Here is a 26,020-nt window from a genome sequence, read left to right as displayed (position 1 = left end):
CCTAATGCACGGTATTATTTTTGTCCGAGGTAGAAATAAACAGCGGTTGAGTAAACAAGTACGTGGAGAAAGTCCAACTGCAGATGGTAAGTGTGTGTGTTGCTTAAAGAAAAACATTGATTATATACATCCTGCTAAAAATCACCCGGTTTAAATCTCTGGTGCTGGGCACACAGAGCAACCTACAGATCTTGTAACGCAGAAACCCACACCTGAAACCTACGTGCTCATATTAACCATTGCCCCCCCAATCAAGTTAATAAAACACTCAGAAAGATACTCAAAAAATAAAATAAATTTAGTGGAAACTCATCTTCTAAAGGGAATCGTAAATTCGTCACCAGTTAGATCAGTTTTACTGGAATCAACAGTATGAGGCATCGACGAGCTTTTTCTCAAAACTCCCCAAATTCTGCGATTCTATGTAGACCCAATTTTTAAGAAAAACGTTTGGTTGCGCGTCTAGTCCTGGTTATGAACGAATCTGTTTGGGCCTTAAGATGCAATGGTTTGTGTTCGACGCATGTCGCAGAGAAGTTCTAATTCCAACTACCTCAAATGAAAGTACAATTCTGAAGCTATTATAGGTGCGCTTGGTACACACAGAATAATATACAACATCTCGAATCCTGTCCTGATGGATGTGAACCAGAGGAGCAACAGTCCGGTGACCTCGAGCCGCTGATAGTGAGCGGTAGGGGGAGAGGGAAACCTGAGGATTTGCTCCAGGATGCTCCCCAGGGCAGCCCTGATCGTAAGACCACTTGGCATAATCGCCGCAAAATAGTATTTAAGGTTAGAGACACACAATTCGGGTTCAAATCCTGCTCATCTCTGTAATTTTTTGTTTGTTTGTTAAGCCCCTCCCAAGGATATTTTTTTCCATTGTTTTTTTAGAGAGAGTGGAAGGGAGAGAGGGAAAGAGAGAGAGAGAAACTTGGTTCCTTTACTTGTAACTAGGTGATTAAAATGGCCTTTCTGTGGGTATTAAACGAGAAGATGTATGTCAAGTGTCCCACAGGGTGGATGCTTGAGAAAGAGGCTAATATTAGTATTATTGTCTATTTATTTTACTTACTTATTTTGGGACTAAATGAAAAGTTATCTGAGCACTTTATAAAAATGTCCCCGATGAACTTAAAAATATCGCTGGTGGTAGAAATATTTTTCTTCCTCAAATTAAAAGTTTTTCAAAACATCAATGAGAAGAGAGATAATCTATAAAGGCTTGAAGCCTTTAAGTTTTTATTTTTGGCATGTCCTGGGCCTGCTTACTTTTTTCTGTTTTTTGTTTTTAAAAAAAATATGTTCTGACCATCAGGGAATTGGAAAAAAGATTAGACAGTCTAAAAATAATCTAGGCTTTGTAAATCCAGTTGAGAATGACTTTCTGAGGCAACTGGTCTTTCCAAAATAAATTTGCCATCTATATCCTTATAAAAGATTAGAATTTGGCGAGGCGAAAGAATTTGGGCCATATCAGCTTGTCATTCCAAATTTTAAAATATTTAGCCTTACTTCAAGATAAATAGCGACAAGCGGACTTAAGCAACGAAGAAAAATAAACATACAACTTCTTGAAAATGTATAAATAACTTGATGGCTTAAAAAATGTTATCAGAAATGTCATAACTATTGGCAAGGCCTAAATTAGACAGTGGCCACAAATAATGTTTGTTTCCTGTGTGGCCACCTCGACAAGGGGCTGTCCAGGCTGTGGGGGGTGGGGGGGGGAGCTAAGACTTAGCTTCACAGGCATGTGGGAGCCATAGGTGGAGGTATCCCCAGCTTGCCTGGTAGGTCCTTGGCAAGAAGGTCAAGAGCTTGGACTTCGAGACCATTGGGAAGGAGGTGAGATTTGAACCGAGCATGAATGGTTGGACGAGGTTATGTTATTGCCTCCAGCTGCTATGGTTTTCCTTCCTCCCTTCTCCCCGCCTCCCTCACGACACCACTGTCCACAGGCTTGAAGGCACAGAGTTAGGTGACCAAGGACAATCATGGGAGACAGATACCTCCTTCCAGCCACACGTCAGAGCCAAGTGTACCGAGTCCATGAAGAACTAAGAATGAAAAGTGATGGGAAGACAGCCCACCTCTTACCTGGGAGACTCTCAAACAAAAATCAAGAGCTAAGGTGGTCTTTCATTTCACGCGATTCCACCACAGCCAGTGTTTAGAATCATATTGTTATATTTCCACCAAACGTCAACCAGCCAACAAACTCCTGATCCAACACGATTGCCTGACAACTCAATGGGACGACGCTCACTTCGAGTTGATAGTCATTAAAGGTTGGCCTGAGGTACAGAAGAGCAACCCTACCTGCCACCTCCACTGCTTCAGCGCCTGCGGATGAAGGAGGATCATTTTCTTTCTAGGTTCTCAAGTCGCCTGCGTTCCCCGTGCACCAGGAAGATCTGCTGCTCATTGTCCTCCGGGCAGTTCTGTGGGGTAAGAAAAACACATGTGGGCTCCATGTAGCTGGACCTGGATTCAAGTCTTGTCCCTGATGCTTAATAGATGCACGACCGCCTACCTCCTGTCTGCTCTTTAGGAAACTGAGCCCCAGGGAGGTTAATGCTGCCCTTGGCAAGGTCTTGAGGGGGTTAAACCAGATAACGTCTGGGATGTAAGAGGCACCAAATAAATGCCAGCTGCTATTATTATTGTTATGGTGATGGCACCTGATTGTCTCTCTATTCATATTAAAGGAGCTAAACAATGGAACCAGCCTAATTCTGGGTGCAGTATGTCAAGGACCCCATGAATGAAGACATTTTGAGAAACTTATTATCTTTTAAACATTGTTGAGAGGCATGTAGAGATAGTTAGCTGTAGCTTGGTCAACAGGTTGGTTAACTTGCTTCATGTCCCAGCCTTTATTCTCAGTTACCGCCTTCTCTCGTCCTTTTGACTTTCCTGTTTTTACCCATTTATATGTAGAAGGTCCTCCCATCTCGTCAACCAGTCTCATATACAGATGTTGGCGTCTAACCTTCCCAAGATAGTTTTCCATGGTTTAGTCATCATTCCTGGACATACCTTCTCCCAACCTTTATAGAATCTTGGGCCAAAACAGTGGTTCTCAATTTTTGTCCCCCCCCTCCTCCCCTGGGGCCATTTGGCAACATCTAGAGACATTTTGGGTTGTCACAGCTGGGTGAGCACATTGCTAGTGAGTAGAGACCAGGAATATTGTTAAACATCCTGCAATGCATACGACCGTTCCCGTAACAAGGATTATCCAGGTTAACATGAGGTTGAGAAACTCTGACATAAGATGACTGCAGATTTTTTCAGTTAAATCGGGACATTCTGGGGAGTGAAAGCACTGTCAACAGTTACACTGAGAGCGCAGGCGTGGCCTGGGACCACTATTGCTATTGCAGTCCTACGGGATCTACGGCCCTACCTTGAGCTCATTTTTGTTTGGATTGAAGCGGTATCGTTTGTAAGGGTAATTTTCATTTACTTCCTTGGGTTACTTATGGCCTTTTTCACCAGTGAAATTCTTAGCTACCCGAAGACAGGAGCTGCAGGCTTTACCCCGTCCCCTTCTGGGACTTTGGGTGAAGTACCTACTAGAGAAACCTTGTCAACTGTGTCTTTTATCATCTCTGTCCACAGTTGGGTCCTTGACAAAACCTACTATAAACGTTTCAAGAATAAATTGTATTACAGATAAAAAATGTGGTTGAAATGATGGAGACGAATTCGCCAAGTTGCTCACGGTGTAGAGAAGGGTCTACGTTCTCTGATATGTGATGTAATGAGATACACTAAGCAACGGACGGGGCCCTTAACTGGCTCTCATTTTGATGATTCATGTTTACTGTAAATGTTTTTACCGCGCAAAATGTGCCTCTATTGAGTTAAATAGAATTGTGTTATTTAAAGCATGGCTTATACTTCTAAAATAAACAGAAATATAGAAAGTTCCCCAAATCCTGCCCAAGGCATATTATATATTAGGCCCCATTCTGAGGTACTGGGTGTTAGGACTTCAACCTATGGTGTTAGGGGAAGACAATTGAACCCGTAACAGTTAATAATGAAGGAAGTGCCATAAAGAGATTACAAGCCACATTTAAATTTTGTAGAGAGAGTAATTTTATCCCACCATGCCATAAAGAGAAAATGGCAGAGTCACTATAGTTTGAAAATCCGAGTGACGAGGCCACTGGGAAATGCTCCCTGGGAGTTTATCCTTAAAAATACTGTAAAGAGCTTTGCTGAGGAAATTGCATGGGTCAGCATGTCAACCGTCTTTCTTTTGAGCATCTTAACATCCTTTGCCTGCCTTTTATTTATTTGTTTTCCCTCTCAAAATCCTCAAGTCCGATAGGGGACATTCTATAGGGGACTAAACAAATGAATGAATGTGAGATCATCTGTTTCCCACCATCTGCACTTTTTTTTGGGGGGGGGAGAGAAACATTGACGTGAGAGAGAAACACCCATTGGTTGCCTCCCACATGCGCCCCGACCGGGGATTGAACCTGGGAACCCTTTGGTGCAGGGGAAGGTGCTCCAACCACCGGGGCCCCCCCAGCCGGGGCACGGTCTGCACTTTCTAAGAGCAGAAATCAATTTGTTCTCTGCATTTGCTTTACGGGAGGTACGTCTGCTCGGCCGGTTAGAGCATGCAAGGGATTTTGGGATTCCAGGCCTGCTGATCCTCAAATGGATCGTCTCCATGAAATAATCAGGGCGGAGGTGGGGCCTTGAGGGAAGCCCAGGGACCTGCCAGGCTGGGACCTGAGCCAGGTGAGGGCTTTGGCTTCCTCTCAGCTTGGAACACACTCGAAAGCTGCCGTCTGACGACCCGATCAGGAATTAGAAGGGGAAATTGAAAGAGACACATCACTGCGGATCTCCTTGTATGTATTTAAAGATACAGATCTTGAAATTCGTATGTTATCCGGGTACATCAGAAACCGTGTAAAATATTTCATCTCTCTGTCTGTCTGAAAAGACGGTGGACAGAGAGCTGTTGCTACACTTGCTAATTGACTATAGGCCTGTCCCTTAAGCTCGGAGACATCTCCTTTCTTTTTATTTTATTTTATTTTTAAATATGTTTTTATTGATTTTGGAGAGAGGAAGGGAGTGGGGTAGAGAGATGAAAACATCAGTGATGAGAGTCACACCGATCGGCTGCCTCCCGCATGGCCCCTGTTGGGGACTGAGTCTGCCACCCGGGCACGTGCCCCATCCGGGAATCGAACCGGTGGCCTCGGGGGTTCACGGGTTGACATTCGTTCAACCATCGAGCCGCACCGGCCGGGCAGACATCTCCTCCCCGAGCTGCCAGGTCAGAACGTGCGTCTGGGTGCCGCGCGAGGTCCCCTGCATCGTCACAGTCTCAGGAGGGACGCGGTTCCAAGCATTCCAAGCGACCGCCCTGCGGTTAAGCCTCAATCATCCCGCAACCCTGCCCCTGGCACGTCCGCTCCGGAGGCTCCTGGGGGCAGGGGAATGTCGGGGGCTTTCAAACAAAAGGAAGAGCCCTTCAAGACACCCAGCTCTGACCTTCCCACCCTGCCCCCCGCGGCCTCTCCCACCCCCTGGCTCCACCCCTGCAGGGCGCAGAGGCTGGCAGAGGTGACCTCGGGGCTGGGGAGAGAAAACCCCTGCGCCCCCACGGGGCTTCGCCTTTTGTGATCAGAGGTTCCAAGGAGCAGGGGCCGGGACTCTGCTCTTTCAACAGAGGCCCCTTTATCTGCTGCGCCCCGAGCAGGGCGGCCCCTGGTTATCAGAGTGTCATTAGCCCGACAGCTGCTGGTAAACAAGGAGACTGGACCCCAGCGCCTGGGTCAACAGGAATGTCACCCGAACCTGTCCCTTGCTTAAAGAAACACCCCCGCCCCCCTTTCTTTCTCTCCAGCGTTATCATTTATTTATCTCGGCCCACGTCCCGATAGCAGGCTGCTGGGGGGCGGGGGGGACCGGCTGGGATGGGAAATTAATAAGGTGCCAGGGACATTCAGCGCAGGTCAGTTGGAGGGGACGCGGGGAGGAAGGGGACTTGCTGGGGAGTCCCCTGCTTCGCCGGAGAGCGAGGGCGCATATTTATAAAGGTGGAGCTGGAGAGCAGCCAAGCGCCCGCGTTTAAGTGATTAACAAATGTTTCTCTTTAAGTGGACACCTCTTGGTCTAAATATATTTGACAAGAATGCACAGAGTCGTCCGGAGGGCGGAGAGGGCACAGCTCGGGGCCTTGGCGCGGCCCGGGCGCGCGCTCCGCTCTCCGGGCCCGCTCGGTGCCAGCCGGGTTCACGTCGCCGGTGGGCAGCCTGCCAGCGCCAGCGGCTCCCCGCTGTTTAACGACAATGGATTTACTGCTTCTCTGCATATTGCTGTTATTTTGTATAAACAAGGTTAACACTCCTTTTAAATTAAATGCACCACCTGGTGACTGAGTGGCTGACCTTGCCAGTTTCCTCCACCTGGCTCGGGGAGCCCGGGCTCCAGCTCCTATTTCAACCTGTAGCTCGGCTGGGAATCTCCTTCCCTTTCCTTTCCGCAGGCTCCGGGAGGGGGGCTGGCGGGCCCTGGCGCTCTGAGCCCCCCGGAGGGGAGGGGAGCTGAGCCTGCTAAGGTGCTGGGTGCGCCCCGCCGGTGAGCCCCGTGCGCCCACCTGGCGCGCACCGCGCAGGTTTGGCTCAAGGTCGCGCGCCCCAGGTCTGCGCGGCCGTGCCATCCGGGGAGCTCCGGGGACAGCGCTGATCGGAGGCACAGCCGAGCGACAGACAGACGGCCTTCGGGCCCTGCCTCCAACACAGAGCTCTCCAGAGGGGGCCACGCGGTGAAAAAGGGTCTTTGTGTTCCGCTCCAGCGTGGTATTGATCTAATAGGAGGCTCGGCGCTCTCCCCGCCCTGCAGGAATGTGGACACCTGGAAAAATTCTCCCGGCTACACGTCGGAGGAAATTTAATGGTGTAGAGAGACTCAGCGGGGAGCCCCGTTTGATAGGAGAAGCGGGCGATCTGTGCCGGGCCTGGGCAAGGGGCCGGCCCACAAACATTTTAAGGAGTAGTTTAGAAGAACTTAGATGCAGGGCAGCGTGTCTAAGAAACTGCATCTAGAAATTTCAAGCGAAATCAGCGTCACTTACTCATTTCATGGAAAGGCCTCGCCGCGCCCCCTCCTTGCTGCCTGCCGCCTCCTAAATGGGGCAGGCCTCTTACGCACAAGCCTTTGCTCTTTCCATTCAGTTTGACTTTAGACAGTTCCTCAGCCCCATCACTGTGGAAAAACGGGACCCGGGCCTGGATGGGGCAGTGACTCCCCCAGGGCCACCCGATCCGGGGGAGTCCAGGTCCCCAGGCTGTGTTCCTGGGGAGCCCCGCTCTGTCCACCCAGAAATGCCGGTGAGCTGAAGGTGCTGGAAATTTGCATTTATTCTTAGTTGCATAGAAAGAACCGCTTAAATCGTGCCCGCTGAAGGTTTCCTGAGCATCTGAAATTAGAGTAATGGAACTGTCTCCATAAATAGGCCGGGGACAGTAATTCCAGTAAGGGATATGATTTTAATTGCTGGAATCCTAACGATTTTGTATCAGCTTCACTAAAAATAAGTCTGACTACGGATTTATTAATACCTCCCAGCGCATGATATAAGAATTCTGGAAAAATACGTCCTTTCGTCCAAAATCTCCCTAAAGGGTATGTTGTGTGTGTGTAATAAAACCACATCACCTTAATAAAATCCATGGGCCACACTGGGTGAGCCATGCAGCCTGTTCCCAATAGGAAGCGTTCAGGGTGGACATGCAGGTTTTGGGGGACACCGGGGTGCATAAAGCACAGTGGGGGACTTGGGGAGTGCAGGACGGAGGAAATGACTGTCAGAACCACTAGGGGAGCCCAGAACTGGGGACCCCACAGCGTGGGGCGTCCAAGGTTTCACGGAGCAGGCAACCCTGCACCCCAGGCGCTCTCACTGTGTTCCCGCGAAACAAGTCCGAACGGAAGGATATTGGTCTTAGTTGCTGAAGTGATCACCGCCAGGCAGTGTCCCGTCAATGCCGCATCGCATGGGGGGAAACTGAGGCACAGGGAAGTTAAGTCGCTTGGCCAGGTTTTGCAAGGAAGGCGTGCAAACCCGAGAGGCCCGGCTGGAGGCCACACTGTGCGCCGAGCCCCTAGAGCTTCATGGGCGTTGACTTGGCCCCAGATTCCTTCCTTCCTTTCAAGCACCGTCTCCTAGGCACCAACCGTCCCAGCGGCACCTAAATTTCAAAACCTGTTCGCGGCTCGACACCGACATGGGCTCTATAGACAATCACCTCACTGTCGTCTCTCCCCAAACCCTGAGAAATAAACATAATTTTTTTACTTTCCAGGTAACGGAACTGGACTGTTTGTCACCACTGTCAGCAAGCAGCATCGATTTTTATCTTTATCACATTAAAAAGAGTTACTGAAAGCAAATCCACAGAGCGCTGAGAGGCAGCGAATTTTCTAAGAGAGTCAAAAGGCCAAATTCCCTTTTTCCACCGTGAGGCCAAATCCCAGACTTTTCATTGGGAGATGGAAGGCCCAGGGGCTGTCACCGGGACACACACAACAAATAAGACGGACCCGTAAAGAAATGACCATCTCAGCCCTGGCCGGGCGGCTCAGTGGCTCAGAGAGTCGTCCCGAGAGGCCAAGGTTGCAGGTTCGATCCCCGGTCAGGGACACACGCAGGGGTCAGCCAGTGACCGCATCCGTAAGCGGAGCAACAGACGAACCTCTTTCCCTTCTTTTCTCTCTAAAATCAATTGATAGAATAAAATGAACTAGAAAGACACGAACGCTTACGGAACAAGGGAGTTTTGCAGAAAGACTGGGGCAGGAGTTGCTGGAGGGAATACGGGCTGAGGCCTGGGGCTGTCAGGGGCACAAGAGGTAATTTCCAGCTAATCCTAAAATAGCCCTTGCTTAGGACGGACAGAGAGCTGCTACCTTCTGGAAGCTGCTCTCAGGATAGGAAGCAGATTTCCGCACAATAAATTAATTTTCTTAGACCACTCCCCACCGTGACCCCCTTTTTGCCGCCTCCAGTAAATAAATCGCCGTTGCTCTGGCCCTGAAGCTGGGCTAGAAAGTGCAGCCACGAAGAAGCGCTTGGTTTTGCGTCTGTGCTCAGGAGTCACAGCTACTGATTTTACATAAAAATATCCTATACTAATAGAGAAAGTTGGGGAGAGCGGGGAGAAGAAAGGAAATCATTGAAAATCCCATTACTGCCAATATTGGGACGTGATTTCCTCCGGCGTTTTAAGCCAACACGTAAGAATTTTGTTGGGAAAATATACTCACAATGAGAGTCACCGTCTTGCGGTTTTGCAAGCTCCTTTTTTCCCCACTCTCAGCTATTCTTTAAAGATTTTAGTTTTAATAATCATTATGATGATTTGCTATAATTTTATCCGAGGCCCATCAGCGGTCCCCTTTACTCCTGGTTTTGCAGGGTCTTTCTAACTGCTGCTGTTAGAAATCATCTTGCCTGTATATTTTGGCTGCCTATAGGGTTTTCGCCCCCTCAGATGTATTCCTTAGGAGCGGAATTAAAAAAAAAAAGTGGATTTTTTTGGATCGAAAAGAATGCATTTTCACCGTTACATCACAAATCGGCACATGCCTGGCACGAGTGGGCCTGGAGGGGACAGGATAAGACTCTAAGGTTGCAGGAGCTGCACAGTTTGTTGCTATGCTTGCCAGCTTCTGCAGGAAGCAATTCCATAAAAACTAGATGCTCCACCTCAGGCCATAGGGGGAGCAGACGGTGTCCCTGGCACGCACAGAAAACCCCCAGAACTTCCCTGCCACCCCGCGCCTGCGCTGGGAACTCACCCCGACGGAGGCCCCACCGGGCACTGAACCTAATTCTCACCGGGGCGTCTCGTGCAGGGGGCACCTGGGAGCCAAGGGAGGCTGGGGATTCGAGTCCTGGCTTCTACCCTGGGGCTGGGTGGAGGGGAGGGGGGGTCACGGTGCCGATTCCCCAGATTTTGCTTCCAGCATAAACATGCACTGAGCAGGAGGGTGCCATCCCGATTCTGCACGTGGGTTTTAGAATCAGCTCGCCGGGCGCCTCTGAGCCACTCCGGGCAGGTGCCTGTCCTGTCTTTCTGTCCATCTGCGCCTCGGGGCCTGTCCCTGTCTTTCTGTCCATCTGCGCCTCGGGGCTCTTATCTGTAAATCACTCCGGATACCCCGCTCCTCGGAGGCCTGTGACAATTTATACGTGAAACCCCGAGTACAACTCTTTATAGCACATAGAACATTCGATACACGGTTCTCAGCCCAATAACTAGTAGTATTGAAGTAAATGGTTTTAAAAAGACAATAAAGACCACTTATTACCCAAAGTCATATGCTGGCAATAAAAATAATAACCCTACAAAGAGCGATCCAAGATATTTCCGTTCACACGAAGGATGACAGGGCAGGGGCTGAACAATGGGAAAGCTGGAGGTCCCCTGTTTCCAAAATAAACACTTGCAGGAAGCTTGCTCCCCTCGGCATGGGAGCTGGGGGGAGGGAGAGAGGAGGGGCTCGGCTCCTCTCACTTGTCCGGGGAGATGTGGGCACAGATCAATTCGCGGTTAAGTGTTTAAACTGCACTTTTATTACGTGCGGCAGCGAGGACGCCCCAGCAGGCCCGGGATGAGATGACTCACGCCCGCCCCGCGTTGCTCTGCCTCACACCCCCTGCTCCCATTCCCTTCTAGAACTTCTCGAGCGAAAGCCAGTCATGGGAAAAGCATGCAGTGGGAGTTCAGAGTGGCCGGGGCCAGCGTCCCCCGTGGATTCCAGATTCCCGGAATCGCAGAGGGGACCCTCACGACCCCAGGAGGAACGAACACAAAAAACCTACATGCTCAGCAGCTAACAGTCGGATCAGCCGGCGGAGGCCTGCCTGGCTGCCTAGCTCCGTTTATAAAAAAAAATTAAAAAATCACCAAACCATTTCTTTCCCATGGTGTGTACACTGTCGATTTTCATAATACTAGGCTAAATGTCTTGTCTTTTTTTTTTTTTTTTTTTTTAATGCTTTTACTCGAGCCGCTTTGCAAAAATCCTACGGAGATGCCACCCAGTTCTAGCTCTGCCCCGACGCCCAGATGTTTCCACTTGGATCGGAGGCCCGGCCAGCAGCATCCAGATGTTCTGAGGGGGCAGCGGAAGTTCCTTTTCGTTTGTGGCAAATCGCAGAAGTGAAGACGCATTGACTCATGTAACACGAATCCTCCCACACAGGGGATGCGGGGCCAAGCTGCTTGCCTGCTTTCCCAGTCCTGTGTGGGGTCACTTAAGGGGCGGAGGGGGATCTGCTTGGCTGGGGTTCCCCGCAGATGGCACTGAATTCCGAAATGCCCGCCACGGTTTCTGATGAGCCCCATGCAACTCTTTGCAGGACCATTTAGCAGGGGGCAAGGTTTGGGTCTCTCTTGTTTCCTGGGGCGTATCCAGGGCCTAGAGCCTCAAGCAGGCTGGGTGCCCACAGTGGGTGGGTGACCACAATGACTGTCATGCTTATGTTTTTACGCAGTTTACAAAGGATCTGCTCAGAGCCTGGGACGCCGATAAAACTCTGCTGTGTTTCTGCTCATGAGGCCTATTTTCCTAAGTGAGGCAGGAGCGGAGTGAGCCGGCTACGTGCCATGGTTTGCAGAGGGAACGCTTGCTGATCAGGATGGCTGCGGAATTGTGCTTCTGGCCGAGTCCCCAGGAGGAGTGGACACGGGCCCTGTAGAGAAAGGCCGTGCACTGCGCTAGAGAAACTTCAGAAATTTCTGTTCCAAATTTCTGAAAAGTTGCAGCACTTGTTTGGGGAGGGCGTTGTTGCTTTTCTGTGTGATGACCTAAGTAAGATATGAATGTCCTAAAAGGACCCATTTACTTCTGATTTTTTTAAAAAATATGCTTTTATTGATTTCAGAGAGAGGAAGGGAGAGGGGGAGAGAGAAACATCAATGATGAGAGTCATTGATCGGCCGCCTCCTGCTCGCCCCCTGCTGGGGATCGAGCCTGCAACCCGGGCCTGTGCCCTGACCGGGAATCGAACCCCGATCTCCTGGATCCTAGGTCAATGCTCAACCGCTGAGCCACACCGGCCAGGCCACTTCTTTCTGATTTTGAGCTTCTCTTTGTCACAATGATTTTCCACTCCACAGATATATTTTTCTGTGTGAAAGGCAGAGCAGGGGTCTGTCCAAAGTCGCACACAGCGAGTGCCCTAAGGAAACTCAGGGAAACCGAGTCATAGCTATGGATACGCTTGCTCATCCTGACCAACGTTGTCAACCCAGATTCCCTGTGATCGGATCAAGGCCAAAGGGGGGCATTTTAGACCCGAGACAGGCTCTGAAATCTTTGACACAGAAACAGGCCGACTCGACGCCTTCCTACCCGGGACTCTCACATCTGAGCACCACCCTTCGAGAGAGGGGAACAGCGTTGCAAAGCACTGTCCTTGGTTGAAGGATGCCCAGAGAAAAGAAAGGAAAAAAAAAAAAATCCAATCTCCTTTTTATTTAAGCAGCTTTAATTCCCCAAGTTAAACAGAGGAAATAAAGATGCGTAATTGGGAGTCCAAGGCCATCCGTAGCTTTCCCGCCGAGCGCCGCCTCGACACGCACCTGCTCAGATGTCTTGAGTTTCAGCATTTCAATAGTACAGTCAGTGTTCACCTCCTTTAGTAATGGGACCTTGATGAAATAAATGGAGGTGTCACGCCGCCTGCTAAAATAGGGGCAGATAGCGCGCAGCTTATTTACGGTTTTCAGAAATCTATATTTGCTGTTCATGATTAGACCGGGACTTAAAATCTGCCCCCCTTCCCGCAGAATGGTCTGAAGGGTGCTCTCATGGGTGCTTTTCAGACATTAGTCGCAGAAACAATCTTCTGGTGGGATTGCAAAGATCTCTTTTGTAGAAACTCTGGGGTCTTGTAATTGGTTGAGTATGAATATCCGGTCTGAGAGGATGACTTTCACCCCCTTACCTGAAAAAGAGCACCCTGGAGGGAGGGGGACCCTAATCTGGGTTTAGGGCCTCTTAGGGAGATGCACAGAGTCTGTGTCCTGTGCCCCACACAACCAGTGGCCGGGGAGCCCAGCTTCTGCATTCACTTAGCAATGCCCTGCCTTGTGCTGAGAATGAAGAGAGGACTTCATCCCATGCCCCCCCCAGGTGAAGGCACAAACACACAGATCGTCACCATCAGCTGTAGGCGACCGTCATGAGGAATAGGGGAAAGGGGAGATGAGGCTGGAGAAGCTGGCGTGTTCTTATTTGGTTCTTGAGTTGTGGCCTTGCCACCGGTGAATTCATTTGCTGGAAGGAAGGCTGAATCCTGGCTCAGGATAACCAAGGGGGCCTCTCAACAAACGAGTGGACGGAATTACGAGCACAGAACTTGTAGAATTATGATTTTATGTACGTTTATATCTAGTTCCTGAAGAACTATACTATAGAGCAAGTGTCCTAAAAACGCTTTAATACAAAGACGAATGTTGCGTAGAATGAAAAATCCACATTTGCAGTGTCCCATGTAAAACCAATTAGAATATGAAATGAAAATAAATTCAGCCATTGATTTAAGTCATTCAATGAGTTAATTAATATAATTTATATTTAACCAGGTCTAATCAGCGCGTTTTTTAATATAACAATTTCTAAAGAAGAAAGAGCCGTCTTGCCTACTTTCTTTCCCTATGGGCCTGGGGTGGCAAAATAAATTTTCAACTCGAAATAGATTTGCAACCTCCCAAATATTTCTTTCTTTCTTCTTGTTTGAAAGCACAGATGGGGCCCCCCTCGGACCCCTGTAGGTAGCAATCGAGACCATTCAGTAGGCGCTCGGGCCTGAATGCTGAGCTGAGCCCTCCAATTGGCGCCCAAATGCATTTGCCTTGCTAACTTCTGTCTTGACTTCACCTGTCTCCTTGCCTATTACTCTAAGTGCTTTGTTCTTTGGATAGATTATAACTATAATTCCTAATCCTCTGATAGGCGTCCGTCGGGGTGCTTGAGCTCTGATGTCCCCCGTGAGCCCAGCAGATTTCATCCGATTCAGAAAAGGCGATTGAGTCTAATCACGTCACTTCTTGAATTTCTTATGCAATGGCGTAGTCATGCAGGTGAGCAAATATTAGAGAATGTGGACTCATTCCAGAGCCATCTATCCATAGCTACTCCTGTTAAAAATGGCTAATCAAAGATCTTCAATGCATATATATGTAGCCCATGGACAAACCATAGTGTGGGGAAGGCTTGGGGAGGGGGCAGGAGCGGGGTGGAGGGGCCAACGGCGGGGGGGGGGAAGAGGAAGGGGAATATCTGTAATACTTTCAACAATAAAGATGAAACCTATTAAAATAAATAAATAAATTAATAAATAAATAATAAATGGCTAATTGGGCCCAAGTTCAGAGAAATAATTGAGATTATTCCAAAATCAGATCAAGCTCAGTTAAACTTTAAAACAAATTACGTCGGGTGCTCTAGGGTTCCGTGTGTGCCTTTTCTGGAAGATGGATATTTTCCCTGCCAACCCTTGAATTCAAATGGGGTGTTCAGGAGGCTTTGGAGCTCTTGTCTGCACCGTGAGTCAGAAATCCCCTCTTAAAACGGGGCGAATTAATTTGGCGGAATTAGGCGAACAAGTCCCATCTGAAGTGCGCCGCTTGACGTTGTGGTTTGTGGTGAGTTGACGGGGGTTTTGTGAGAAAACTCCCGAGTGCTGAAAGCAAACCTTCCGGAGACCGTGGTGTCTTTATGCACGAAGCACACAATTTCCTTTTGTGGTCTGGGGGGGACGTGGCTGTGGATCGTAAATATCTGCAGGGAGATTTCCTGAGGTTGGCTGGGAGGCATCAGCCACACTTGCAGGGGCTGAGTTCCCAGCTCTCCACGGGGGAATCCGAAGGCTTTCTTAACACACACAGTAAGTCACATCACCTTGTAATCATCTGCGACAGTCACCATCTCGGCCCTTATTAGCTCTGATGCTCCCTTTCTGGTGTGTGGGCTGAGAAGCCCTGCACCACCCTGTGGTATTTCTCTCTCTCTCCCCTTTCATTATCTGTGTTTCCACTGTCTGGACGAAGGAAATACAAACAAGGCTCCCCGGTTACCAAACAGCCCTGTTAGGAGCTTGAGAAACACACACACACACACACACATGTACACACATGTACACACACAGGCTCAGGCCACTGAGACCCACGCGCGCTCATGTGAACGGTGGAGACTGTTTCCCCTTCATGTGTCATCAAGAAGCAGGCAGCCCGTGGACTTTGAAAAATAAAATCAGAAACCCATCTCCCTTGAGGAGAAAAAGGGACATCTGTAATATTTTAAACAATAATAAAATTAAAAAAAAAAAATCCCACAAAATAATACCTATTATACTATAAAGATATTTAAAAAAAAGAAAAAAAAAAAAGAAACCCATCTCCCTCTCTCCGGGCCCATCCTGGGGACCCCCCCACCCCAATCCCCATGGCCAACCTGTTTGTCAAACTTAGCCTCCCGAAGGCCACATTCCCTTTTGGCCCCAGAAGCAGGGGAGCTGGATTTGGGGAAATGACTTAAAAGCTTCCCCGAGCTTAAGGCTTCCACTGCTGTTGACTTTTAAGGCATGTGGCCCCCAAAAGTTAATTCACTTCGCACATGTTGCAGAGCGACAGGTGGCAGACACCCACCGGGGCGCCTGCATTCCTGCGTTTCCAGCCCCCCCTCGGGCCCCTGGCGGGGTGGGATTGACACTCCCCCCCAGGCCCCCCCCAGGCCCTGACTGACAAGCTAATCGGCGCGCTGAGAGGTATTGATTCCACTTTGATTCCCCCCCACCCCGTAACCCAACACCACCCCGTCGATGAAAACGCAATGAAATGCTTCAGCGACCAGCCTTAGGAGAGGGAGGTGTCGGGCCGTCGAGCAACTGGAAGGAATTTGCTCGGAGGTGGGGAGGCAGAGGCGGAAAAAGCTCTCAGGGGCAGGGCTTTTTGGAAAGTCAGGTTATTAAAAAAAGCCACAAAGCCGGGGTCTGGCTGAGTGGAGGGAACCGGTGAGGGCCCCGTGAGGCGGATCTAAAAGGAGTGGAGAGGGGGTGCGGCCTCCAAAATTGCCTTAATCCCTCCAGTGCTTAATTTCTTTTCTTTTATGGCGGCGTGTCGAGCAGCAACAAGTATTCAGGCAGTTAATAATTTTAAACACTTCAGCTTTCCTTAGGCGATGGATCTTTCGCCTTAATTAAAATTTGCTTTGAGTCGGGAAAATATTAAAATGGCATTAAGGTTCGCTCTCGGTGATGGGGAAATGTATGATGATATGAATTTTTTATTATCCAAACTGCGACCGGACAGCTGCGGACGTGTCCCTTCCTGAGTGTCCCTTCGGTGGGTTGGGAAAGTCACTGTTTCTTAAGAACGGCCCCGTGGGTAGCTTCCTTCTGAAATATTTGAAAGTTCCGTATTCATTAGAAACAGGGGCCAAGTGCCTGTGATCTTTTTATTACATTAAGGCGAGATCCATAAGGCAGACTAGGCGTCGGAGCGTTGGGTGGTTTATTGATTTATTTGATAGAAAGAAGCCTATTTGTATAACCCCAGTGTCCATCGCAAGCTGCCACGCAAACTGATCACGGTCATTCTGGTGAAATATTTTACAATGACAAAAAAAATAAATAAAATCACAGAAGGTACAAGCGACTAGTTTAGAACCTTAGTCATATTTTACCCACCTGTTATGAAGGGTTTTGTGTGTGTGTGTATCTAAAGAATTAAGCACTGGGGGCTCCTCCGTGTATGGGATTTTAACTATAAGCAAAAAAATCTCCAAAAATGATCTCCAGCCTAAAAGTAGACACGAAAATGACCATCAGTGGTCATTCGTATTTCCAGTTTTCATCTGTGTATCTACCACTTTACTGCTATGGCACTGAAGGGCCCCTTCAGATTAATTAGATTCATTTCAACTTCCATTGTGTGTGAGAAGGGCCCAGGCCCGCACCGTAATTGAGGGGCTGGGGACGGGTTGGTGACATTTTCCTTCCCCAGAGAGGAAAGGCCTGGGTTCCATGAGGTTACTGAGGATTCACGTCGGAAGCTGGGGTTGTTTATTGTACTTGCGACTCGGAGCAAAGAGTCCTGGGGTCGTTGGCATCTTTGCCCGGGGAGAACTGGCTGCCCAGGGGGAAGCCTGGGATGGGGCAAGGGGTGTGTGTTGGCCGGAGGGGGGAGGCCCCAAGGGGAAGGAGTGTTGAGTTTGGTGGGGGGAGAGGTGTAGGTCTAAGTCTCTATTCTGCCACTAACCAGCCGGGTACCTGGAAAGATTTCCTTACCCTCAAAGGGACCCAGTTTTATGGTCTATGAAATGGAGCGGGAGAGGGGATTCAATTCGTATTTGTTAAGCATCTGCCACGTCGCATGAGCTCTGCGAGGGTCTGGGGGTTCCACCGTCCACAAAGAGGGGGCGTAAGTCCTTCAGGGGACTTCGAGTCAACGGGGGAAAGAAAGACGTTGGTTTAGAAACGACGCAGATGCAGCCAGGTGGCAACAGCCGGAGGTAAGTGGCAACCTGAGGGCGCCGAGGGGACCTGAGGCGCTCCGGGAGGAAGGCCCGCGTGTGCCGAGACGTGATGCGGGAAGGTGCCGGAGGGACAAACCCCCGCGGGGGCTGGCGGATGAATGTCAAGGGAGCAAGGGGCGCACCCGGTGTGACTGAAGGTTGCAAAGGTTGGGATCCGGAAAGAGGATGGGCATGGGGTGTGGTCAGAGTTGGCTTGGAAAGCGGTTCGTGGAGGACTTCGTGGAGGAGGCAGGCAGGGATGGGGCCAGGCAGGGGCACTGCTGCAGACTCAGGGGGACGCCCAAGTTGCCGGCGGGACAGCCACGGGATGGAGGATGGACAGAGCTGAGATACTCCAGAGAGACCACCGACAGGGCCTGGGGACGTGAGGCTGAAGGGGGCGTGAGGACTGGGCCCTTGGCTTCTGGCTGAAATCACGTCATGGACGGTGCCTTTGGCAGGCTGGGGCCACTGGAGAAGGGGTGATCGTGAGTTTGTGGGGGGTGATGGTGCATTTGTGGGGGGTGATCGTGAATTTGTGGGGGATGACTGTGCATTTGTGGGGGGTGATTGTGAATTTGTGGGAGTGATTGTGAATTTGTGGGGGGTGATCGTGCATTTGTGGAGGGTGATCGTGAATTTGTGGGGGGGTGATGTTGCATTTGTAGGGGGTGGTCGTGAATTTGTGGGAGTGATTGTGCATTTGTGGGGGGTGATCGTGAATTTGTGGGGGGTGATTGTGCATTTGTGGAGGGTGATCATGAATTTGTGGGGGATGATCGTGAATTTGGTCCAGGACACAAGAGCTTGGGGAAAATTTAACCCACTGAACAGGATGACGCGATGATCCCTAAAATCTCTGTCACTTCCAAGACTCTGATTCTCTGAGGCGGGTCTGCTGCCAAGGGGTGTGTCCCGGGCCACCTACGGAAGCCAGCTTGAAGTAGCGGAAACACCACCCGCTTTTCTCCCACATGGGGCCCCAACCCCGACTTGGGTGTCTGTTGGCTGAGTGACATGAGCCCAGCTCATTTATCGCAACCTCAGTCCCCTGCCATCCATTCGGGCAAAGCCACCCCCTTTCGAGGTTGAAGTAACCAGGAAAAATTAAGAAGCAGGGACCCCTTTCAGCCTGGCGCCGGACACGAGCAAGAGTCAGGCTGTTTTTAAAACCTGTCCCAAGGTTTGCTGTGGTGACCTGCGCATCCCTACAGTCCTGTGTCCAAAGAAACAGTATATTATCCCAGGCCAAAGGCCCTGCCTATGAAATCCACTTAGCAAACCATTTGAAACCGTTTTTGGACAGCGGTGACCACTGTTTTCAGGCGCAGCTGCGAGACATCTAAGGCTATTCTGCTCTGAGCATGGGGGGCTCCGTGGAATCAAGTCACAGCGGGGGGCTCCCCAGGGGACTCTTGGGTTGTGTCCTGTCTCAATCAGCTTCTTTTTGGGAGCGGCGCACACAAGCGAGCTATGCTTTCCCGTGGATTCTCAGGAAGGCCGTCTCTGGCGGGTGACTGGTGCCACTGGTGTCCCCCCCGTACAAGAACACGCGACCCTGTGCAAATGGGACAGGATGCTGGTGCTATTGGGAAAGACGCCTCTGGGGTGTGTGTGTGATCATCTGAAACCTTGGCTCCTTTATGATTTATCAGTTAAATGCCACCTGGAGTCCCCTCCTCAACCGATCAGATAACTCGACAGGAAGTTATTTAATTCGTACAAATATAGTTTTTTGCTTTCTGAGGCAAGTTCCCTGCTCGGAGGCTGACAGGCGACCTGCCATCGAAGAGCAGGGAGGCCAACGTGGAGGCCTTACATTCAAACTGAACGCTGCCAAATGGGAAGGAGCCTGGAAAGGCCTGGACATGCCAGGAGGCCCATTTCCCTGGCTCCGCACAAAGCTCGGATGTTTCTTTTAAAGGCTTTTGGATGATTAGTTTCTAATCTATAGAGGAAAGAGGCCACGTTTCCTGTACACTTAGATCCTCAAACGACCTAAACTACCTGCATTTCAATTCTAGTTTGTTATTACATCCAAACGCCATTTAAAAAGAAACGATTTTCTTGCAGCCACTTAAAAAACGTATTACCTATCCCTCCCCCTCCCTCTCCCCAAATTTATTTACTCGTTAGCAAATTGGATTACGTTCCAGCAATTAAAAGAGCTGTGGTCGTGGGCACAAAGCTAACCATTGTCATAAACACTCCCTTAACATTGAAAAACTTGCGAGGCTTCCTGCAACACTTTTTTTTTTTTTTAAAAAATAGGGAGAAATTATTATTATTTTTTAGGGAGAATATATTTTTTACATTTGCTTACAGGGCTTGAAATCTAACCCTGAGTCATCCATCTCTGGAAATGTCAGAAATTTAAAATATTTGAAAATCTGTGGGAAGACAGAGTGGTGGCGGTTTGGGAAAGTGAGGAATGCTAGAATTTCCCTAGCATTTAAATAATCAATATTCAGGATCAATCAAGATGCCCCAATCCTGCCTCTCGGGTGTTTTGCATCCCCCCATCCCCCCGCTTTCCAGTGGGGGAACGACTATGCTGCTCGACTGACTGGCGGTTGATAAGATGCCAGCTTCATTCAATGTGGGAAAAATTAAATTTGGCATTGAACTGAAGCTATTGAACACATACAAATATGGGCTTTTATATATTTTAAATGACGTTGTCATGCCGATTGCAGCCAATTCATGGTTTTCTGTATTACAGGAAAGCAGGGGGAGGCTCAATAGAGAGCTTTGTTAGCTGATCGTTTCGACGTACTTTCCTGCTGAAACTTTGGAAGGGTCTGACTCATTGCTTTCCAGTTTCTACCTTTGTCTGTCTGAAGAGTTGCTCATAGAGTTGTGATCACGGCTGGCGGGCAACGTGAGAGGCAATGGGGGACCCAGGGAAGTAAGGCCTTACGAGAAACGACCCCTGAGTAGCAATGGGACATTCAGGCCCTGGCTGAGCAAGACAGGGAATCTGGCTGCTGAGCCAGCAGGGCCTTCTGAGGCTTCTGCTTTGATGGAGACGTGAAGACTTATGTCAACATCTGGAATCTGCCCTGCTTGGGGGATAGATCTGCACTCCAAGGCCTATGCATGTGTCCCAACAGCACCGAAAAGAAAACAGAGTCTCTGATAAAGTCCAAGTTCACCCTAGTGACAGCCTGTCCCCACCGGAGCCCACCCTGCCCTCCTTGCTGGGGTTGCCACTCCCCTGGCTTCCTAAAAATCCCACGTGTGCTGGGGCTCGTGCCTCTCGGTTTATTTCGTTTTGTCTATGGTCTTCGCTGATGAGGAGCTGTTATTTGTTCTCATGTGTTCTCTCCTGTTCTCTTTCTGGAATTAGTCACCTCCTTACCTACCCCTCGTAAGCTGGTGACTTCTCAGATCGTGACTCACCCACAGCCTCGTCTCAGGCAGATTCTCCAGAGCTCTCTCTCTGCCGTGTGGGGACACGGTCAGGAGGTGGCCGTCTGCAAGCCAGAAAATGAGACCTCACTGAAAACCTACTGGGATGGCACCTTGGTCTTGGACCTCACAACCTCCAGAACTGGGAGAAATAAATGTCTGTTGCTTCAGCTGCCCAAATCTATCAAATTTTGTTTTAATAACACTGAGCTGACAAAGAGATCTTTCTTTCAAATAATCCACTAAAAATTCTGTTACCTCCGTGATAGGGGACGTTTAGGAATTTGTCTTTGGGTACATAGCATTAAGTATTCCTCCCTTATTCTAATGTCCAAGCAAGCTCTCCTTCTGTCATATGGTCTTCTGATCCCACACGTCCGAGCAGGAGTCCCTCATCGGGAGGCCCTCATCTCTTCACAGGTGTCTAGGTTTTCCTAGGCTGAACCCTTTGCCAGGAACTAGTTCCCTTAATGAAAATGTTCCCAAGAAGTATGAGCTTCAAAGTTATGTTATTAATAAAAATGTTGAGCTTCTAGTAAAATAGTATCTTTGTCTCTGTTTGACTGTGTTTTCCACTCAAGGGAAATTCATCAGCAAAGCTCTTTTGTTGTCTGACTAACACCCTGTTGAAAAATATTTGCCCAGCCGGTGTGGCTCAGCGGTTGAGCTTCAACCTATGAACCAGGAGATTGGGGCTCGATTCCAGGTCAGAGCTCATGCTCAGGTTGCAGGCTTGATCCCCAGAGGGGGGCGTGCAGGAGGCAACTGATCAATGACTCTCTCATCATTGATGTTTCTCTCCCTCTCCCTCTCTCTGAAATCAATAAAAACATATTTAAAAAATAAAATAAAAATAAAAAATACAAGTGGCTGCACTCTAGCTCCCCTCCCTAGAAGCCCACGCGAGGCCCTCGGAAACCCACCACATCATCAGTGCCCCCCTCTGGAGGCAACAAGTCTCCCATGATTATGTGTGAGAAGCGTAAGGAGGGGGTGGGACATAAATAGACCAGAACCCTGGAAACTTCCCAGAAAGATGCCAGAGGCCCTGCACTAAACCTGGCTGTCTGCAAACAATGGCAAAAAAAAGTGGGGACATTCACGTCGGGGATGCAAATCCATTTCATTTACTTAAAAACCACTTTCAACAACAATTATTTCCCATTAACAATGAAATGTGGACTGGGCTCCTTCTGCTCTGTTACGGACTAGTTGAGGGTTTGTTGAAACGGAGCCCGTGGGTCCTGGGCTGGCTGTGCGCTTTAGATTAGCCGGAATATCGGAGCTGGCACAGCACAGGCCCGTCATTTGCTGCTGACAGGTATTAATAAAAACCTAATTTGAGGAAATTATGAAAAACCCACTCCTTATGCAGTCTGGTTTGTGTTTTGGCATGTGGCAATCATTGGCCTGATAGCCCAGAAACCTCCATCTACAGAACTTTATGGCCTCTGTTGCAACTGCAGAGCCAGCCGGAGCCCCTCGCCTCTGCCTCGTGTTTGATCTTCTAATTGCCTCAAGACATCCCCGCAGGTTTGCTTTATGATGCTCAGGGCCTGGGCCGGAGCTGAGGTGTGATGGACACGGGGATCTAGCGTTGCTGTCAGAAACGGGTACTTGGCTATTACAAGAAACTTCATTCTGACCTGTCTATCAAGAGCCTTCACCCCACCCCCCACTTTAACTTAATCCTTATGGCCTCTTTGGACTTTGTAGTGAGCTTAGCAGAAAATCTCCCAGGTCTAGAACAGTTCCTGTTAGTCTCTAGTCCGCACATAACCCGAGTGCTGAGCGCATGACTTGCAGGTGCCATTGGCCTGGAGTGTTGCTAAGAAATAATATATAAGACATTTAAATTTTGTTTTGTTTGTTTTTACAATTAAAAGTGGCTTGCCTATGAAAGGTACCCTCTCAGGTTAGGAGGAGATACAAAAATGCATGTTGGGAAGGGTTAAGAAAACCTCTAAATGATCTGGCTTCCAGCTCTCCAAGGGTGTCTGTTAAATATTAAACTTTAAAGAAAATAGTTGGTGATTTTGCATCTGCAAAGAGGGATTGGTCCCTCTCCCTGGCTTCTGACTGATGTCATCATAAAAGTTTCCGGATAAACAATGAAGGCAAAGGATAGCCTTAAGCTAGTCACATAGAATCGTTCTAGATAAAGGCTCTCCTGTTCCATCCGACTGATCATTTTCTGACTTACCAAGTGATGCTCTAGTCTTTCCTTCCCTCTGTCCTTCCTTCCCTCTCTCCCCCCAACCCCTTTCTCCAACCATTCTCTTGGTACAGGATTCTCATTGCTTTCCCTCTCTTGTGCATTGGCTTTTATTTCAATCAGAAGTTTTTAAGTATCAGTTTAAGACTGGAAGCAGCTGAGGTGGGCACAAAGCAGAGGCGTTTCTCTGCTAATATTACCAAACGAGAATGATTTCCTTGTCCCATTAATTCAACGGTAGGAAGTCCAGTCTAATTAGAAACCACAGAGTAAACCAAAGAGCCTGAGCTGTTGGGAATCTTTCTGGGAGAAGTGATATTTTTAAACCTTACTTTATTGTAAATTATTGAATATATACCATAGACTGTTAGGATTGAGAAAGCTGAGAAACACTAAGTACTCAATTACAACAATAATTTCAGTGGCCATATTCATGGCAAGAAGCCCATATGGGTTGAAAAGTCCCAAGGAAGCTTTGCAGAAGGGACAGGTCTTGATATACCTGAGCAACGTCAACAGCGTTCTGGTCTACCCCCAACTGGACTTAAAAATGGGATAAACTTGTGTGTGCATAACCTGGACCGTATTTATGTCTCAAAATTAGACTGGCCATCCCAGAAGCATACAAAAATCGTTTATAATATTCTTTCCTCTGGCATGTAGCCGTCTCTCATGTCTCTATCCCCACCTGATGTATATCAATCAATCCTCATTGTGATCCATTACAAAGATGTTAACAAGTTCATGAAAAAAATCTACAAATTCCTTTATGGGAGACAGTCAACCTCCAAGACGGAAAGAGGTTGGGGGTAGTGGAATTCAATAGCCCATTCAGCACTGAAATGTGAACACTAAGGCCACTCTTTGGGTAAATTCAAGCCAGATTTGGCCTGCAGCTCTAGCTGGGCAGTTCCCAGATGGGAGCAGGACTTCAGGCTGTGGCGGGGAAGCGTGGAATAACGTCTCTTTGAATTAGTTTCAAAATAGTGCTGCAATGCAGACTGACAACTTCTGATGCCAAGTGCGAGAAGCACACATAAGGCAGTCTGTTAAAGGACCCGGGCTGCCACTGAAGGATACGGTTATTCCTAGAAATGAACAGCCAGAAAATAGGAACCCAAATAAACCGGCGTCAGATGACCAGCCTAGACAGCGAGACACCAGGGTTTTTTTTATCAAGTCCAGGATACATAAAATTAAAAAATAGTAAAATGAACTAAAGAGTTGCTTTGCAAGTTGCAATTACATAGAGCTCTCCTATGCAAAATTTAAATTAATACAGAGCGTGTTTGCCATCAAATAAAATAGATGACCGAAGACATACCCACTCGATTATGTGCGTGAAAGCAGGTCTGGGGGTAGCTGGGTATAACTTGTGAGGTTACGACTGATTCTGAGCAAATTAGAAGGATGGTGGAGCAGGAATTAGAATTTTTACAGAGGCGTATGTCCCAATCTGGTCCTATGATGAATCTGTATGATCATAAGCATTTATGGAGTTGAGTTGTCTAGCTGATGAAATAGCATCTACCGCTCCACTTGGCTTCTTTGTACAAAACGGCCATCAAAGGATAAAGAAATTGTAGGAGTAATTGAAAAGGTTGCCAGACTGTGGTTTAAGGCGATGCTCACAAGAAGCACTTGCGGGTCCTTTGGCCGACAGTGCGCATGCAGTGCCCAAATTCATGCATCTTTCACTCCTGCAGGGGACTCGAGCGACTGTACAAAGGCCACAGACCTTCTCCCACTGTCCTCCAGACGCTCTGTCTTACTTTGCTAGGGTTACAGTGGCCACAGACGGGGACCCTTAAACAACAGAAATCTGTAGTTTTGAAAGCTGGATGTGCAACGTCAAGGGGTCTGCAGGGGTGGTCCCTTCTGAGTCCCTCTGCTTGGCCTGTAGGTGGTGCTCTCCCTGGGTCTGTGTGTGTGTGTCTGTGCCCTGACCTTCTCTTCGAACGTTGAAGCCTTAATTGGTCCATTGCCTTTGCATCTGAAAGGCGGCTTGATCATTCCAGGGCAGTTATGTTACTGCTGTTAATGTAAATTCCATGTTCTTTTTTTTTAAAATTTCCGTTCCAACGCACATTTTGAGGCAGCCCCCACTTGCTCTCGGTCAGCCTCGTCTTTTAGTCGATGATGTTGGTCTTGAGAGTAACTAGCATGTTCTCAACTACTCTGAACGTCAGGATCATCTCAATAGAGAGGCAGAGAGTCGCACCTTCCTTCCCCCTGTTACCTACCCCTTGGGATTAAATAAAACAAGGACCTTAAGCCCAATGCCTGGCAAATGCTGGGGTCTTTATCAAGTCTAGTCCGCTCTGCATAAAGGAATGGAAGACTGGAAGCTACTCGGACAATTTGATTTCGATAGATCAGGCCAAACATGCTGTGCTCAGGGGGCACAAGGCACTGGTCAGAGGACAGGCCGAGACCACCAGCCAGCTCATCCCATGCAAACGACTCAACAGCCCCCACGTGACCACTTGTGTCGATCTCAGGGAAAGAGCTTTGCCTAAAAATGCTCAAAGAATCATTTTTCCCGTGGGATGCACAGGTGCCCATGGGCCCGTGTGCAGGCGCGAGCACTTATGTTTTAAGAAAGAAGACAAGAGCACGGATCTGCTCTGACACTTTAAACCCTTCATTAAAGGCATTCACTTTTCTTAAAAAATTGATTTCAGAGAGAGGAAGGGAGAGGGAGAGAGAGAGAAACATCAATGAGGACAGTCATTGATGGGCTGCCTCCTGCATGCTCCCTACTGGGGATCGAGGAGCCTGCAACCTGGGCCCTGACCGGGAATCAAACCGCGACCTCCT

The 26,020-nt window shown here is 48.7% G+C and overlaps 1 protein-coding gene across 1 annotated transcript in view; it reads right to left on the bottom strand.

Moving 5' to 3' along the window:
• Positions 1 to 26,020, bottom strand: part of NR2F2 (nuclear receptor subfamily 2 group F member 2) — a 494,304-nt gene that overhangs the window by 141,516 nt on the left and 326,768 nt on the right. Inside the window, exon 4 of the mRNA XM_081124791.1 lies at positions 2,326 to 2,447. The gene's annotated coding sequence lies outside the window, so the exon portion shown is untranslated. The remainder of the gene's footprint in view (positions 1 to 2,325; positions 2,448 to 26,020) is intronic.

Source organism: Miniopterus schreibersii (assembly GCF_964146895.1).
Source record: "Miniopterus schreibersii genome assembly, chromosome: 22".
In the NCBI taxonomy this organism is placed as follows: domain Eukaryota; kingdom Metazoa; phylum Chordata; class Mammalia; order Chiroptera; family Miniopteridae; genus Miniopterus; species Miniopterus schreibersii.
Note: the sequence above shows the minus strand (reverse complement) of the source record. Positions and strands in the feature narration are given on the sequence as shown.